Source organism: Trichosurus vulpecula, chromosome 7 (assembly GCF_011100635.1).
Source record: "Trichosurus vulpecula isolate mTriVul1 chromosome 7, mTriVul1.pri, whole genome shotgun sequence".
NCBI lineage: Eukaryota > Metazoa > Chordata > Mammalia > Diprotodontia > Phalangeridae > Trichosurus > Trichosurus vulpecula.
The window spans coordinates 227,338,521-227,356,762 of record NC_050579.1 but is presented as its reverse complement, the minus strand read 5'-3'; positions in this window follow the sequence as shown (position 1 = coordinate 227,356,762).

Genomic DNA, 18,242 nt, shown 5'->3' with positions numbered 1-18,242 from the left:
CCAGTACGATCAGGGGTGAAACAAGGATGTTGATTATCACCCCTACTATTCAATTTGGTACTAGAAATGTTAGCTTTAGCAATAAGAGAAGAAAAAGAAATTGAAGGAATTAGAATAGGCAAAGAAGAAACTAAGTTATCACTCTTTGTGGAAAATATGATGATTTACTTAGAGAATCCTAGAGAATCAAGTAAAAAACTACCTGAAATAATAAACAACTTTAGCAAAGTTGCAGGATTTAAAATAAACCCACATAAATCCTCAGATAGCAGAATGGATTAAAAATCTGAATTCAATAATATGGTGCTTTCAGGAAACACAATACAAATGAAAGATATATACACAGATAAAATAAAGGGCTGGAGTAGAATTTATTATGTAAAAACAGCAGGGTAGTAATCATGATCTCAGAAAAAGTTAAAGCTTGAATAGATTTAATTAAAAAAGAAAAAATAGGGAAACTACTGTATGTGTCACCAATATTAAATATTGTTTTAGACCATTTAAAATAACTAGACACAGGGGCAGAGCCAAGATGGCAGCTGGAAAGCAGGGACTTGCCTAGGGCTCTCCCTGGGACTCTCTAAACACCCATAAAAATGGCTCTGAACAAATTCTAGAACTGCAGAATCCATGAAAAAGCACAGGGAAGCAGGGCTTCAGCCCAGGACAGCCTGGATGGTCGCTGGGTAAGGTCTATCGTGCACGGAGCTGGGAGCGGAGCAGAGACCAGCGTGGGCTGCACCCGGATTAACCAGACTGGGAGCCAGGGGGAACAGGCTCTAGCGCCCTGAATCAGTGAGCCGTGGCAGTTACCAGACTTCTCAACCCACAAACACCAAAGACAACGGAGAAAGTTAGTGGGGAAAAAACTTCAGGGACAGAGTGAAAGGAGTTCGTGGTTTGGCCACCATCCCGGTGGCAGCAGAGGTGTTGCAGCTACAGAACTACAGCTGCAGTTGCTTCCTTCCCCAGGCCCACCTGGTTGGAGGAAATAACTGGCAGATCCAAGCAGGAGTGCAGAGCCTGCTCAGATCTGAGTCGTGGTCCAGGTTGGCAGTTCTTGGGGGAGGAGGACAGCTGGTGTGGCAGAGCTTGGTGTGTAGAAATAGCTCTGAAAACAATAGCACATCCCCTCAAGCTTGGAACAAAGTACTCTCTACTCTACAAGCAGTCATATCCTGATGAAAAACTCAAGGGCCAAGTAGTTGGCTGGGAACATGGCCAGGCAGCGAAAACAGACTCAGATTCAGACTCAGACTTTAGAATATTTCTTTAGTGACACAGAAGATCAAAACATACAGCCAGAAGAACTCAACAAAGTCAAAGAGCCTACATCAAAAGCCTCCAAGAAAAACATGAACTGGTCTCAGGCCATGGAAGACCTCAAAAAGGATTTGGAAAAGCAAGTTAGAGAAGTAGAGGAAAAATTGGGAAGAGAAATGAGAGTGATGTGAGAAAACCATGAAAAACAAGTCAATGACTTGCTAAAGGAGACCCAAAAAATGCTGAAGAAAACAACACCTTAAAAATGGACTAACTCAAATGGCAAAAGAGCTCCAAAAAGCCGATGAGGAGAAGAATGCCTTGAAAGGCAGAATTAGCCAAATGGAAAAGGAGGTCCAAAAGACCACTGAAGAAATACTACCTTCAAAATTAGACTGGAGCAAGTGGAAGCTAATGACTTTATGAGAAATCAAGATATTATAAAACATAAACAAAGGAATGAATAAATGGAAGACAATGTGAAATATCTCATTGGAAAAACCACTGACCTGGAGAATAGATCCAGGAGAGATAATTTAAAAATTATTGGACTACCCAAAAGCCATGATCAAAAAAGAGCCTAGATATCATCTTTCCAGAAATTGTCAAGGAGAACTGCCCTGATATTCTAGAGCCAGAGGGTAAAATAGAAATGGAAAGAATCCATCAATCACCTCCTGAAAAAGATCCCAAAAAGAAAAGTCCTAGGAATATTGTCACCAAATTCCAGAGCTCCCAGATCAAGGAGAAAATACTGCAAGCAGCCAGAAAGAAACAATTTGAGTATTGTGGAAACACAATCAGGATAATACAAGATCTAGCAGCTTCTACATTAAGGGATCAAAAGGCTTGGAATATGATATTCTGGAGGTCAATGTAGCTAGGATTAAAACCAAGAATCACTTACCCAGCAAAACTGAGTATCATACTCCAAGGCAAAATATGGATTTTCAATAAAATAGAGAACTTTCAAGCTTTCTCAGTGAAAAGACCAGAGCTGAATAGAAAATTTGACTTTCAAACAGAAGAGTCAAGAGAAGCATGAAAAGGTAAACAAGAAAGAGATATCATAAGGGACTTATAAAGTTGAACTGTTTTGTTTACATTCCTACATGGAAAGATGATATGTATAATTCATGAGACCTCAGTATTAGAGTAGCTGAAGGGAATACACACACACACACACACACACACACAAACACACATATAGACAGAGGGCACAGGGTGACTTGAATATGAAGGGATGCTATCTAAAAAAATGAAATCAAATTAAGAGATGAGAGAGAAATATATTGAGAGAGGGAGAAAGGGAGACATAGAATGGGGTAAATTGTATTGTATAAAAGTGTCAAGAAAAAGCAGTTCTGTAGGAAAGGAAGAGGGAGCAGTTTGGGGGAATGAGTGAATCTTGCTCTCATCAGATTTGACCTAAGGAGGAAATAACATACACACTCAATTGGGTATCTTACCCCACAGGAAAGAAGGAGGAAGGAGATAAAAAAGGGGGGAATGATAGAAGGGAGGACAGATATGGGGAGGAGGTAATCAAAAGCAAACACATTCTAAAAGGGAAGGGTCAAGGGAGAAAATTGAATAAAGGGGGATAGGATTGGAAGGAGCAAAATATAGTCTTTCACAACATGAGTATTGTGGAAGGGTTTTGCATAATGATACACATGTGGCCTATGTTGAATTGCTTGCCTTCTCAGGGAGGGTGGGTGGGAAGGGAAAAGGGCAGAGAATTTGGAACTCAAAGTTTTAAAAGAAGATGTTCAAAAAAAAAGTTTTTACATGCAACTAGGAAATAGGATATACAGGCAATGGGGTATAGAAATCTATCTTGCCCTACAAGAAAGTAAGGGAAAAGGGGATGGTGGGAGAGTGGGGTGACAGAAAGGGGGGCTGACTGGGGAATAGAGCAACCAGCATATATGCCATCTTGGAGTGGGGGGAGGGTAGAAATGGGGGTAAAATTTGTAATTCAAACTCTTGTGAAAATCAATGCTGAAAACTAAAAATATTAAATAAAAAAAGAAACAAAAAAAAATAACTAGACACTATAAAATACCTGAGAATATGCTTACCAAAACAAACACAGGGACTACATGAACATAAACTTAAAACATTCTTTACACAAATAAAGTTAGATTTAAATAACTGGAGAAATATTCATTGTTCATGGGTAGGTAAAGCCAATACAATAAAAAGTGACAATTTTACCTAACTAATCCATTTTCTCAATGCCATCCCAATTAAATTACTAACAAATTATTTTATCGAGTTAGAGAAAAATAATTTTAAAAATCATTTGGAGAAAAAAAGGTCAAGAATTTCAAAGAAACTAAGGAAAAAATATAAAGGAAGGAGATTCAGCAGTATCAGACTTTAAACTATAAATCAAGAGCATTGTCAAAGTGTAGAATGTATAATTTTGATTATTTTAAATTAAAATTTTCTTTTATAAATAAAACCAATATAGCTGATATTAGAAGGGAAGCAGAAAATTGGGAAAGTATCTTCATAGTCATTCTCCCAGGATATGATTGTGATGGAATACTTCTGTGATATAAGAAATGGGGAGCTGGTTGATTTAAAAAAACATGGAAAGACTTGAACTTATGAAAGAAGATGCTATCCACCTCCAGAGAAAGAACTGACAAATAAAAATATGCACATTATAGTCTTACATATATGTATATATGTGTGTGTGTTTATATATATATACATATATGTACATATATGTAAGTTTTTCAATTGTAGTCTTCTCTGAGGCAGGGCAGTGAGGGCGGAGGTGGGGGAGTGGGGAGGAGGAAGAGAAAAAAATAAAGAGTACACAGCAGAGAACAAAAGAAAACCTAGAGGGAAGCACAGAAAAGCTGGGTTGCTTTGAAAACAATGTGTAGGATTTATTACATAGGTTTTTGAGAAATGGAAATTTATTGTTTTGTATTGAATCTATTCTTATGTTCTGTTGTGTACATAGAAATGTTCTCTTTTTTTCTTTTCTTGTTTTGTTCAAATATATAGTTCAAAATGAATAAATAAACATTTAAAAAAGACTGCAGATTTCTGAAGATTGCAAGGATCAATACACCTCTCCCCTGCTGTCCACACTGGTTTCCCTATGAAAATGAGAGGGGACTGTTTCTATTCAAGTTAAATGCTGGAGTATCATTGTTGAATATATTTTTAATGCTATTGCTAAATAAACCTCATGTTAACCCGAGTCACCTATGAGGACCTCATTTCTTCCCAGCATCAAATCTGAACAAACAGGATACTCGCCTGAGTCAGGCCCATCCATAATATCCCATAGAAGTCACCAAACCTTTTTGCCACTCCCTGGGATTTACCTTTCTTTGCTCAGATACCACCTCCTACATGAAACTTTCTTGATTCCTCCAGCTGCTAGAGACTCCTTCTCAAAATTACTTTGTATTTATTTTCTATGTGTGTACATGAGATCTTTCTGCACAGAGGTAAGTTCTTTGAGGCCAAGGACTATTTAATTTTTCTTTGTACCTCCAGTGTCTACCATAGTGCCTCTCACATAGTAGGTACTTAATCATAACTTTGATGTTGGTTAATTGGTTGACTTACCTGCCCTAAACTCTGATGCTGGCTGCTGACCAGCTGGACTGTAGAATTGCTTTACATGTAAGTTTCAAGTTTTCAGTTTTAGATTATCTGGAATCATGGTGAAGTGATAAGACTTTGGAGCCAGAGGACCTGGGCTTGAAACTTGACTGCCTCTTAGTAACTATGAGACCTGAGGACAACTCATTTCTTCTCTCTGGGCTTCATTTTCTTCCATCATAAAAAGAGGAGGTTCTACTGGATCAGGGGTTCATAACCTTTTTTTGTGTCATAGGCCTCTGACAGTCTGGCTAAACTTATGGATTGGCCTCTTAGAATAATGTTTTTAAGTACATAAATATAAGTCCATATGATTACAATGGAAAAGTTATATTAAAAATACAATTATCAAAATATTTTAAAAAACAAGTTCATGGACCCCCAGTTAAGAACCCCTGCACTTTAGAGTCACAGAGGTTTCTTTCTGTTCTTATATCCTATGATCTGCATATTTAAAAAGAGGTAATAGTCAGTCATTGTAGACAGGTTGTCACCAGTCAGAATATTTGAAGGGATCACTTTAGATCTAGGCATCTTGTCAACTTGTATTTTGTGATGTAAATGTTATTGCTTCTTTAATACCTTCTTCCCAACACACACAAGGGCATACACACAAGCATACAGAACAAACAAATATTCTCTGCTTGCTTCTAGAGGGATCGTGCGGGAACTCTGGGGACCAGCTTCTTCATCCCCTCACTGGAGGGAGGAAAGAGAAAAGGTAAGAATTTTTAAACAAGGAAGGTGGGAGGATAGTGAGGACCAACACCCATTTTATAAATGTACTTAGGATAAAGCCAAAATGCAAAATTAGGGTTTGATTAGCACTTTAAAAAAAAATCTGCAACAAATATGGGATGTAATCTGGAGACCGCTTCTGTATTTAATGTGAAGTATTTAGATACCTTTTGGAACACATTTAACCGTTTCTTTGGTAGCAATGACTTTTGTAAGGATTGGTACTATATATTTATCATTCCTTATGACATGCACATCATCTGTGACTAATACTTGACTTTGCTGTATTGTCATTTAAATAATTGGTACAGGTACTGATGGAAATCTCTAATGGATAATCCTAACACTTTTGGTCACATGTCTCTCTGCAGCCTGAAGGTTTTTAAAAGAAAAATATATCAAATGCCTGCCACTGCCACCCTTTTAATTGCTATCTTTTGAAAAGCACCAGTATGTGTTTGGATCAATTGCCCCTTTTAAGGGAAATGACAGCCAGCAGTTTCAGTTCTAATGGTATAATTAAAACAAATAAAACGTGTTTATAAAAAAATAAATAAATGTACTTAGGGATAAACAAGAAAGACCTCAAAGGTCATCTAGTCTACCTCCCTCCTTTCATAAATGAGGAAACTGAGGCACAGAGGAAAAGCATGAAGGAAAGAGACTGAAAGAGTAAGAGGCCTGAAGAAGTATATTTAACAACCCGGTTTTCCAAAGATCCAGACTTAATCGTGTTCTGGCCTTTCCTCCCAACTTCTTCCACCTTCTTCCCATTGGTCTTTTGAGACAGAACCACTACTTTTCAATCAATCAGCAAACATTTATTAAGGGCCTACTGTGTGCTAAGCAGTGGACAGTTCTTGCTCTCAAATAGTTTCCATTCTATTGGCATGGAAGGCACAAGCTGTATTAATAATAACTAGCACTGACATAGCACTTTGTGATTTCCAAAGTGCCTGATATACCTTGTCTTATTTGATCTTTACAATTGCCCTGTGAGGTAGGTATTGCAGGTATTGTTATGCTCCGTTGTATAGCTGAGGAGGCAGCTAGGTGGCTCAGTGGATAGAGTGCTAGGCCTGGGGTCAGGAAGATCTGAGTTCAAATGTGGCCTCAGACACTTACTAGCTGTGTGACCCTGGGTAAATCATTTAACCTCTGCTGGAGAAGGAAGTAGCAAACATTCCAATATCTTTGCCACGAAAACCCTATGGTCAGTATTGGCATACTATGGTCCACAGGATCATGAAGAGTCAGATACAACTGAACAACTGAACAAAACAACAACATTGCATAGCTGAGGAAACAGAGGCTTACAACTAGAAAGTGAAAGAGACAGGACTTGAATCCACAACTGTCCTGATTCCAAGGTATTCTTCCTGCTGCACCATCATGCTGCTTCTATGTTCTAAGGTGCCAAGCGATGGGGAAAGTACCTGAAAGTATTCTTTAGTGGTCAGCAAATCAATCTGTGAGTCCTTTTCTGTGAAGATGTGGGAAATACTTTTGTGACCTTGGGCAAGGCCTTTACCTCTCTGGGCCTTAGTTCCCATCTGTGAGATGAGTGGTATTGAACTGGAAGATCTCTAAGTCCTATGATCCAGTGATCTCAGATTTATATGAGAGGCTTCAGAGTGGGCTATCCCTAGAAGGGATTTGGAGACAGGACACATTCTCTTGCCTGTCATATGCCTTTCCTTTCTCATCTGCTATCTTCTACCATTTTTATAGACAAGGGGAAATTTGGTTGAAGTGCGAAAAGGTCACAAAAAGGTAACTTGCAGTAGACTCTATGGGAGGGGAGAGGGGTAGTCCCAGGTACCTTGACTTGTTGATGATGGAATAGGGCAAGGGATAGGCTAATTCTATGTATTAGACTTTAAAAAAATTCTTTAAGGGATCACTTTAGAAGTCATTATTAGCAGTCTTTTTCTTTAGCATGGGCAGCTAGGTGGCACAGTGGATAGAGTATTGGGACTTCATCTTCCTGAGTTCAAATCTAGATTCAGCTCTTGCTTAGCTGTGTGAGCCTGGGCAAGTCACTCAACCCTGTTTGCCTTAGTTCCTCATCTGTAAATGATCTGGAGAAGGAAATAGCAAACCATTCCAATATCTTTGCCAAGAAAACCCCAGGTTCAGAAAAAGGCAAGATAATTGTGGGCTGGTGTTATTCTGGAGGAATTTATGGAGGAGGGAAGGAAGAGCTGGATATGACTGAACAGCAAATCTTTGGCATGAGAAATGGAAAAGACCCTTGGCTTCATAGTCACAAGAACTGGGTTTTAATCTCGGTTCTGTTGCTGTTGTTCATCCTTCATTTTCAAAGAGGACCAGTGACATCACGGGGTGATGTCTTGACTCATAAGTGTATTAGGCGGAGTTGTACAAAGTCAGCAGCCTCACTCTCTCTTCCAGAATCTTCAAAGTCCAGTGGCAAGACAGAAGTCAAGATGACTAACGATGACCTGAGATGCATCTTCCATGTCTGGTCAAGATCTGAAGCCGGCTTCAGCTGCATTCATGGCCTTTGGAACAAATCGTTCTCATTCACCTATTCTACCAGGGGAGGTCTTCACACACTTGAGGTACACATCCCCCTAACTCACTGACACCCATTGCAAGAAGTTCAACGCCAATTTGCATTGTAGAAGGGATTCAGATTCAATGACTTCTTGGCTCTGTTACATAGAACCCATGTGACTTAGGCAGGTGAGATTACCTCAGTATGCCTCAATTTCATTATCTGTGAAGTGAAGACATTAACCTAGAGGATCTCAGAGCTCTGTTATAAACAATGTGGTCTAGTGTAAAGGGTACTGGGTTTGGAATAAGAAGACCTGAGTTTTTCATTGTGAAAAGACCACTGGATTGGTAGTTATAGGCATTGGATTTGGACCTTGGCTCTCTTACTCCCTGAGTGCTTAAGCCACTTAACTTCAAGAGACCACAGATTCCTCCTCTGTCATATTAGGGGTGATAGACTAAGTGCCCTTCAGCTTTCAGTCTATGATCCTATGATCCAATTTCCTTTTCAGGAAATCACTGCCTATTCATGGTGGGGCCTGGGCTTCTAGGGTTTGATTACCCAGTTAGTTTACCACGGCTTGACTATGAGTCTTCCTTGTTAGTAGGGTTCTGATACAGCTCAATTTTGATGACCTGATAGAATGAGCGTGATTACGGGCTATGACTTCATTGGATAGGAAAATAGTCTCACAATTGTAACTGAGAGGACACAAGACCATTAGTATCACTGGAAGAAGTCTACACTGAAAACCAGTTGATGTATTTGGGAAAGTAGAGCAAGGGTCCAAGCTGACATTCATTTTGTTTGTTTACTCACTCAACCAATCTCTAATAAACACCTAGTATGTGTAAGGCACTGTACTAGGTATTTGTTGAATTTATCTGTAAAATGAGTGGGTGGGACCGGATGACCTCTACAATCTATTCTTGCTCTAAATCCACGAATCCCATGAATCCTCACAGATACTTTACTTATTCTTTCCTTAATTCTTTTGTGGACACCTGGAATGATTAGTGTATAAAAATCTTCCACTTCCTTCAAGGCCCAGCCAAAATCATCCCTCCTCCATAAATTCCTCCAGAGTAACACCAGTCCACAATTATCTTGCCTTTTTCTGAATTCCTATAGAGACTATAGTCTGTCCTATACAAGCTGTATTATCTTCAATGCCATATTTTCCTCTATGTGGTCTAAACCTCTGTGTGTGTATGTTTGTGTGTGTGTGTGTGTGTGTGTGTGTGTGTGTGTGTGTGTGTCTAGGATGGATCTCTTTGGCAATCTAGTGAATCCCATGGACCCAGGATAATGTTTTTAAATACACAAGAAACATCAGATCACAAAGAAAATAAATTACATTGAAATTCAGTTATCAACATATTAAGAGAACAAATTCACAGATTCCAGGTTATTAACCCCAATTCTGGATGTGCCTCTTCCTCCTGATAAAGTTCAAAGGTTTTCTAAGGCAGGGTTTTCACATTCCAATTAGATGGTTCTGTGTATGACAGATGCTTTTTCTCTCTCTCTCCCTCTTTCTTCCTCTCTCAATATATTCTTCTCTCTAATAATAATAATAATAATAATAATAATAACACCTATGTCCTAAGGTTATTGTGGGGTTCAAATGAGATAATATTTGTCAAGCTATTTAAGCACAGTGCCTAGCACACAGTAGGCATTTAATAAATGCTTATTTCCTTTTTTCCTTCTGTCAGTCTTGCCCTGAAAACCAGAAGGGCATTAACCAGTGTCACAGAACCCCTTTAGCATAGTCTGTAACAAATTTCCACCCCATAACTGCCCAGGGGTACAGTTAGCATTAGGCAGGGGTATGTTTATAAAAGTTTAACAACCAGCTCGCGCAGTTCAACACACTTCTAAGTTTAATCTGCATTATTAACATTTTCTCCATTACTTTCTTAAATCTGTAGAATCAACAAAACAACCAATAAAGCCCTGGTTTGCACCGTTTGCTGATTTCTGAGGTGAAAATGCTCACATGGAAAAATTAACAAGGGCCTCTTGCTTTTGAGCCAGCTCCTCCCTCTCCCCCTTCCCCCTTAAGTATGGGCAAGGCTGGCACCCTGATTAGCTCAGGTTCTGTCATGGAATGCAATGAGGCACTTCTAGGTTATTGAACAGTTTAACAAAAGGAAGTTTACTTAGCCCTAAAATAAAAAGGATATGCAACAAGAATACACTTAGGCCCCGGCCACGCCGCACCACCCCCCCCCCCACAACCCCCCCCCCCCACCTTGTCTGCATATGGAAGTGAGTTTGGTCAGGCCATGATGACTTAAGTGGTCTTCAATATCCACCAAGTTGGATGGGCCCTGACTCCACTTGAGTGGGGACTTTTATGCCCTCAGGTGACCAAGAAGCCACATCAATTTAGTGAAAGGTGACCAGGAAGCTCCACCAAGTGAGCAGAACTTAAGTCTTGACCCATTTGTTCCTAACCCCTAAGCACCTAAGCCCTAAGGGTGGCCATGGTGGAAAGGAAAGGGGTATGGTAGATATTGGTTCTATCACAAGAAGAGAGAACAGTACAAGACCAGAGCTAGGCCAGTCCTGAGAAGACAGGCATACAATCTGTCGCAGCCTCAGTGCTGAAGTCTTTCTGCTTTGGAAGACCATGCCAGGACATTCACTCTACTGGCATTCATTCAGGTATAGGCTATATTAGATGACTTCTGAGGCCCCTACCACCCTTGAGTTTGTGACACATAATCCCTTCCTCCATGAGGTTTACAATCCACATCATGACTTTCCCCACTGAGGTTTTGATATATCTCGGGTCAGAATAAGAAATTAAATAGGAATTGTTGGGGAGTTTTGTGCAAGATGCAGTTGACATGTGAAGGCCAGAAGATGACACAGAGCCTATGACCAAAACCTTAACCCAAGTTTTACAGTAAGGTACTGTGAACACCTCATAAAAGAAAAAGAAAAAATTCAGACTTCTCCGGTACGAAGGGAGAGCCAAAAAATTTCACGTGGATTTTCCAGATTGAGGGAGGGGCTGGGGGTAGGGGCTGGCCGTGCCTCACCCTAACCCTGGAAGATGTGGAAGGGGATAATTGTAGTTGGAAGAGGCAGGACATATCCATAAAAAGATAAATAAGATAATAATACATGTCAAATTAATGGTTAAAAAGTAGATGTTTCTGGAGCCCAGAGGCTGAATTGGATGCTTTGTTTCTGGCTGGAACCTTCAATCAGTTAATCAACAGGCTTTTGTTAAGTGTGTTTGATGGTTGCTAGGCATTGTTGGACAATACCTCAACCAGGAAGGAGACCAACCAGTGGGGCCATAAGCCTGGAGGTCAAATAGAGCAAATGTCAAATCTGAAAAGAAAAGAAATTTATCTGAGCGCTCCTAGTAGCTGCTTTAGCTTCCTAGGGTGCAGATTTTTGGCTTATACAGTGTTTTCAGGCCTGCTTAGAGTATATAGACAATCGGCGGTATTCTGTGGCATTTGAATAGACTGAGGAGATGCAGTCTATTCCTGTAAGGAAGCCGTTTCTAGAAAGGCAGTTTATTAAAATAAGACAACAATGAAGTTTGCCACATTGATTGACTTTTCCTTTCACTTCAACACTTAGAGGCCACTGTAAGGTTGTTAATTGGCCTAATTTCAATATTGTTTTGTCTCAGGAATAGGGAGGCCTGAGGAGAAGGCAAGAGACGGGGAACATTCTGTCTTCTGTTGGTGGAGCAGTCAGAACACACATAACACATCACAAGTTTGTCATTTTATATGAGTGTAGTGCATGGCTCCCTAAAACAGTTGCATTAGTAACATCAAAGATCACTGATCGTATAATAATAATGAAAAAAATTGGAAATATTGCGAGGATCTCCAAAATGTGACATAGAAACACCAATGTGAGCACATGCTGTTGGAAAAATGGTGCCCATAGACCTGCTTGTTGCAGGGTTACCACAAACCTTCAATTTTTTTTTTAAAAAAATGCAACATCTGCAAAGCACAATAAAGAAAAGCACAATTAAATTAAATATGCCTGTATTTTGTGTGTGTGTTCATGTATATGTTTATGAAGTATATATGAGTGTGTGTGTGTGTGTGTTTATCATTCCTCTGGAGGAAGAAGCCAGAAGCAGGAGTGATGTCTGACTATGATGTCGCGTTGCTCCAGTGTCCTGACACACATCGTGTCACTGGGGAAGTTGGGCAATGAATCTATGTCCCAGATTCAATTTAAAGTCACATCTTCAGGCTTTTTCTTTTCTTCCATGTATCTGATTTAAGATAGAGTAGTCAGTTTCCCACAATGTTGCCATCATTTCTACCCTTGGCAACAAGTTCCTTTTTGTGTGATGAGAATCAGGTCCAGAATAAAAGTCCTTATGCTTTTTGAAGTATGGAATCTTCATTAGATCAAGTCAAGAAGTCCTAGTGAACTTGATTTTTATCCTAGCAAAATTCTAGGAAATGTTTTTTGAAAGATTGTTTAAGAAGTGCTGATTACCAAGAGCTAAAATGACCTCATCGAAAACAGGTTGGGTCAGACTAACATAGCTTTTTTTTGGACAGGGCTATTTCTCTGGTAGAACAGAAGTACACTGTAGATAAAATTTGCCTAGATTTTTAGCAAAGCATTTGTTGAAGTCTTTCATTTTGTTTTTGCAGACAAGATGGAAGGATGAAGCCAGATCATAGCACAGTTAGGTAGATTCTGTACTGTTTGAATTGCTGGACTCATGGAATAATCAGTCATCAATGGTGTAATGTCAGCTTGGAAAGCAGGTCTTGAATGAAGTGCCCCAGGGATGGGTGCTTGGCTCCATTTTATTGTGCATTTTCAAAAGTGACTTGAATAAAGGGAGAGATGCCATGTTTGTCCAATTTGAAAGTGATCCAAAACTGGCATTTTTGGCAACACTTTGGACAATCATCCAAAAAAAATTGTTTCAGGCTAAATTAAATTAAATTTCGTAAATGTTCCTTAAGTATTCACTAGGTTCAGAGGATTCTGGGAAGATGACAGAGTAAGTCAGAAAATTCCAAGTTCTCAATATTTTCCCCCACAAGAGATAAAATCGCACCTTAGGGTGAACAAAGTGTGGGTAAAAATAAATAAGAATAGGGGCATTACAGAGGTCTTCATGGGACAATAGAGAAAATCAGAATAAAAATCCTAGGTCTGGTCCCTCTGAAGAGTAAACACCTCCAGGCTAGGGTCCACTTAATCAACCAGGGGCAAGATGGACAGCTTTCAACACAATGTACAGTATTTAATATGTAGACTTCAGCTCCAGCTGAAAATATCATACCCAGCAAAGTTCAGCATAATCCTGAATGAAAAAAATAATAGACATTTGATCAATTCTCAGAGTTTCAGGACTTCGTTAAAAAAAAAAAAAACAAAACGCTGAACTTAATAGAAGATTTGACTTTCAAAAGCCCAGAGAAATATAAGGTATATATCAAAGACTGATTATAAGGGATCAGTAAGGACAGCACTGTTCACTTTTTATATACATAAAATGTAAAACATATGTCTAAGGTTCTTATTAATAATGGGGTAGCTCATAAGAAAGATTGGGGCAAACCTGAGTATGATATGAATTTAAAAAGTAAAACCATTTAGGAACACCTAAAAAGAATAACTATTTTTTACAAATGAAGTGTAAGAGGAAGAAAGGATACAGAGGATTTAGATGGGGGAGGAGGGCTGGTAGTTCTAGTAACCTAATTTCACTGGGGATGGGTTTAAGAGGGCACAGTACATTATATATTTAGAAGAGTATAAAAGTCTTCTAAATTCAGAAGAAATAAAACAGTAAGGGCATAAGGAGGGGGAGAGGACAAGGGAGGGAACTTTAGAGGGGAGGGTGAGGGAATAGGTAAAAGGGGGCTATAGAAGGGTGTTTAGATTTATGGGAATGGGAGGATAGGGGAGGGATCATTGGAGGGGGTAGGCAAGTAATAGAAGGGCAAGGTAGTGGGTAGAAGTAAAGTAGAGGAGGCAGGAGGGATAGGAAATGAGAGATATGCACAAACATAAAAACAAAGATCAGGAGTAAAATTTGTTTGGGAAAGTATATATATATGTATGTATGTTTATGTCTATGTATATATCTATAGAGAAACATATTCAAAGTTAATTGTAGCCTTCTTGAGGAGGGAAAAAAAGAACAAAGTTAAAAAGTGCACAGCAGAGAACAAAAAAAATAACTTACAAGGAAGCAAAGAAAAGATGGACAGTTCTCAGCACAATGTATGTTATTTATCATACAGGCTTTCTTGAAATGAAAATTTCTTACTACATATTTTGAATCCTCTCATGTTCTGCCATGCACATGACATGGTTTTTTCTCTTTCTTTGCATTTAAGTTCCAATATTTAAGTTCATGATGTGTTTTTGTTTCTTTTCTCTATTTGGCATTTATGTTTTGGCATTTGAGTCTAAAATAAAATTGGGGTGGTGGGTAGCAGGGTAGAAAGAGGAAAAAAGAACAAAGTAAAAAGTGTACGGCATAGAACAAAAGAAAACCTACAAGGAAACAATGAAAAGATGGACAGCTTTCAACATAATGTATAGTATTTAATATGTAGGCTTTCTTGAAATGATAAGTTATTGCTATATATTCTGAATCCTCTCCTATGTTCTGCTGTGTCCAAGACATATATTTTCTTTTTTTATATTTAAGTTTAATATTTAAATTTATAATATTTCTTTTTCTTTTCTTACGTATTTGTTTTAGTATTTGTCTAAAATAAAAAAAATGTTGAAAAAAACCCTGATAATCAGCAAATGGCCCAAAAAAAAGTATCCACTAGGTTAAGGCAGCATGCTAGAAAGACAAAAACATGACATTCTCTGCCCTAGAGGAACTCACATTCTACTGGGAGAGTGCAGCATGAACACAGATTCATTAGTTCAAGGTAACTTCAGGACACTAAATAGCAATACCAAATGGAGGGAAAAGGGAAGGCTTTGTAGAGAAAGTAGTCTGTGAACTGAGCCTGGCTTTCAATATAGATTCCTTCCAGTGATACTAATGATCTTGTATCGTTTCAGTAAAAATCGTGAGACTATTTTCCTATCCAATGAAGTCACAGCCCATAATCATGTTCATTCTATCAGGTCATCAAAATCTAGCTACACCAGAACCCCTGGTCTGAGAAGATTGATGAACGTTATTAACAGGGAAGACTCATAGTCAAGGTCATCCCTAGGGTACAGCTAACTGGGTAATCATACCTTAGAGGCCCCATCACGAAAAGGCAGTGATTTTCTGAGAGGAAATAGGATCATAGGATCACAAAACCCAAAGCTGGAAGGGCACTTAGTCTATCTCCTCTGATATGACAGAGGAGGAATCTGCAGTCTCTTGAAGTTAAGTGGCTTAGTTAATAGCACTCAAGGAGTAATGGAGCCCGGGTTCAAATCCAGTGCTTGTGACTACAAATCCAGTGGTCTTCATCTTCTTCATCATCATCATCACCATCACGTCCACCACCACCACCATCATCATCATCATTATTGACCGGCCCTGCCCCAGGGCAAAGCTATGAATTGGTGGGAGTTTCTCTTCAGCTTTTACCTCCTTTCCCTTTCCATCAACAGGACATCTCTCTCAGGACCCACCCAGGCTTACACAGACATAAAACTTTTTTATGGGTAGTGGATAGAGAGCGGTGCCTGGAGACAGGAAGACTTGAGTTTAAATGCAACCCTAGACACTTACTATCTGCATGACTCTGGGCAAGTCCCTTGACTTCCATCTGCCCTCAACTATAAAATGGAGCACCAACCTCCCAGAGTTGTATGAGATGTTATTTGTGAATCATTTAACACAGTATGTGGCATGCAGTAGGTGCCTAATAAATACTTCTTCCCTTCCCTTTTCCTATACAGAAAACATTTAGTCATGTAAATATTATCTATTATTACTGGCCCAGAGCAAAGCTGTAAGTTGGTGGAAGTTTCTCTTCTGTATTTACCATCTCTTCTCTTTCCATTAATACTGCACCTCTTTCAGGGTCCAGGGTCAAGGAAAAGTTTTCCTTTCCTCAGCCCTCCATTTTTCTCTGCCACTCAGGGCTCTAGTCCTGCCTCTCCCCACCCCCTACTTCTCCTTCTGCTTCTAGGGCACAGAAAGTCCTACTTCTGTCACTGGTTCTCTTTAAACATTTTGTTCCATTGTCCCTGATCACCGCTGAGAACTAGTGAAGCCAGTCCTGACCACGAACAAAGGCTCGTAATTGCCTACACTGGCCTCTTTGATGGGTAGGTGCAGCAAATCCTTGCCTGCTTTAAAGTCACAGGTGTAGGCCTGGAAGCATTACTATGAGGCCTTCCCCTTTCCCTTTTTTCCTGGAAAACTTGACTGGCATATAGCTTAATGATTTTTTTTTAAAGAAAATACTTTTTCTTTTTGCTATTTACTTTAAAAAAAGACAACCATGAAGATAGGATTTGAGCCCTTCCTGGGAAGGATAGGGGAAGGGGCAACTCTTACGCTTGCCCCTGGATATGTGTACCTGTTCCACGCTTCATGCGCAGCCACTCTTAAAGTACCTCTTCCACAATGACCACTTAAAGAACTCCTGCAGTGACCTCTCTCATCTGCATAAACCACTTTTAGGGTCATTAATCAATCAGAAAACAACAACGGGTAGCAGTCTCTCTAGAAGATCAGGTTAACACATTCACTTGGCCTTGATTTCTTTATGCTTACCACCTTAACTCCATTCTAAAGGGAGTGAGATACATGACAGCTAAGTTTCAGTAGGATAGGAGCTGGGACAGGGCCTGTAATGGAAGGGGAGACAATGAGGGCATGTGTGGGAAGTGTAATGCTGGGGCAAAGAGATGACATTGAAGAAAAGTTTGCCTGACTAGCTGTTGGGAACAAGAGCAAGGAATACCCGTTCTAAGTATGAGCCCAGAAAAAGGGAATTCTTCCTGTTAATTAGAAGAGAGGTTCCTTGGATGAGACTTGAGTTCCCTTCAGATCTTATCCAGAACACCAAAACATGAAGCAAACCCATCTCCTGTGACTGTGTCCTATCCTTGTAACACTCTCTGTCTCCACCACAGTTTGAAATCTCTGGTTTCCTTCAGTAATAGGCTGTAGTTCCTCCTCTTTCAGTTGAGGCTTTTCCTGGTACGCCACCAGCTCCCAAAAGTTTGTTCTGCACTTGCTTTCAATCAAAAAGCATTTTTTTCCTTAATATTTTGTCTTCTCCCCAAAAATGTAAAAACAATATTTAAAACTTGTTTTTTTAAAATTAGAGTTCCAAATTCTTTCCCTCCCTCCCCTCTCCCCTCCTTGAGATGGTAAGCAATTTGATGTAGGTTATACATGTGCAATAATGTAAAACATTTCCATATTAGTCATTTTTGTGGAAGAAAATGAAAGAAAAAGAAAGGAAGGAAGGAAAGAAAGAAAGAAAGAAAGAGAAAGAAAGACAAAGAAGGAAATGGAGAGAAAGAAAGAAAGGAAGGAAGGAAGGAAAGAAAGAGAAAGAAAGAAAGACAAAGAAGGAAATGGAGAGAAAGAAAGGAAGGAAGGAAGGAAGAAAAAAGGAAAGAAAGAAAAAGAAAGGAAGGAAGAGAAAGAAAGAAAGGAAGGAAGGAAGGAAGGAAGAAAGAAAGAAAGAAAGAAAGAAAGAAAGAAAGAAAGAAAGAAAGAAAGAAAGAAAGAGAAAGTGAAAAATAGTATGCTTCGGCCTACAATCAGACCATCAGTTCTTTCTCTGGAAGCAGACAGCATTTTTCATCATGAGTCCTTTGGGATTGTTTTGGAACATTGTATTGATGAGAATAGTTGCCATTCATCACACAATATTGGTGTTACTTCAACAAGCTTTTATCAAACACCTACTATGTGCTTGGAAGAGAGGTAGCTAGGGTTTAGTGTCTAAAAAGCTAACCCTGAAGCCAAGAAAACTTGAGTTCAAGTCCAGACGTTTAATGGTCATAGTCAAATCACTCAGCCTCTTCATGCTTTAGGCCAGTGGGATCAAACCACATAAAAATGAGAGCTACTAAACCTGCAGGTTGCATATCGAAATAGAAAACCACATATTTGTGTGGG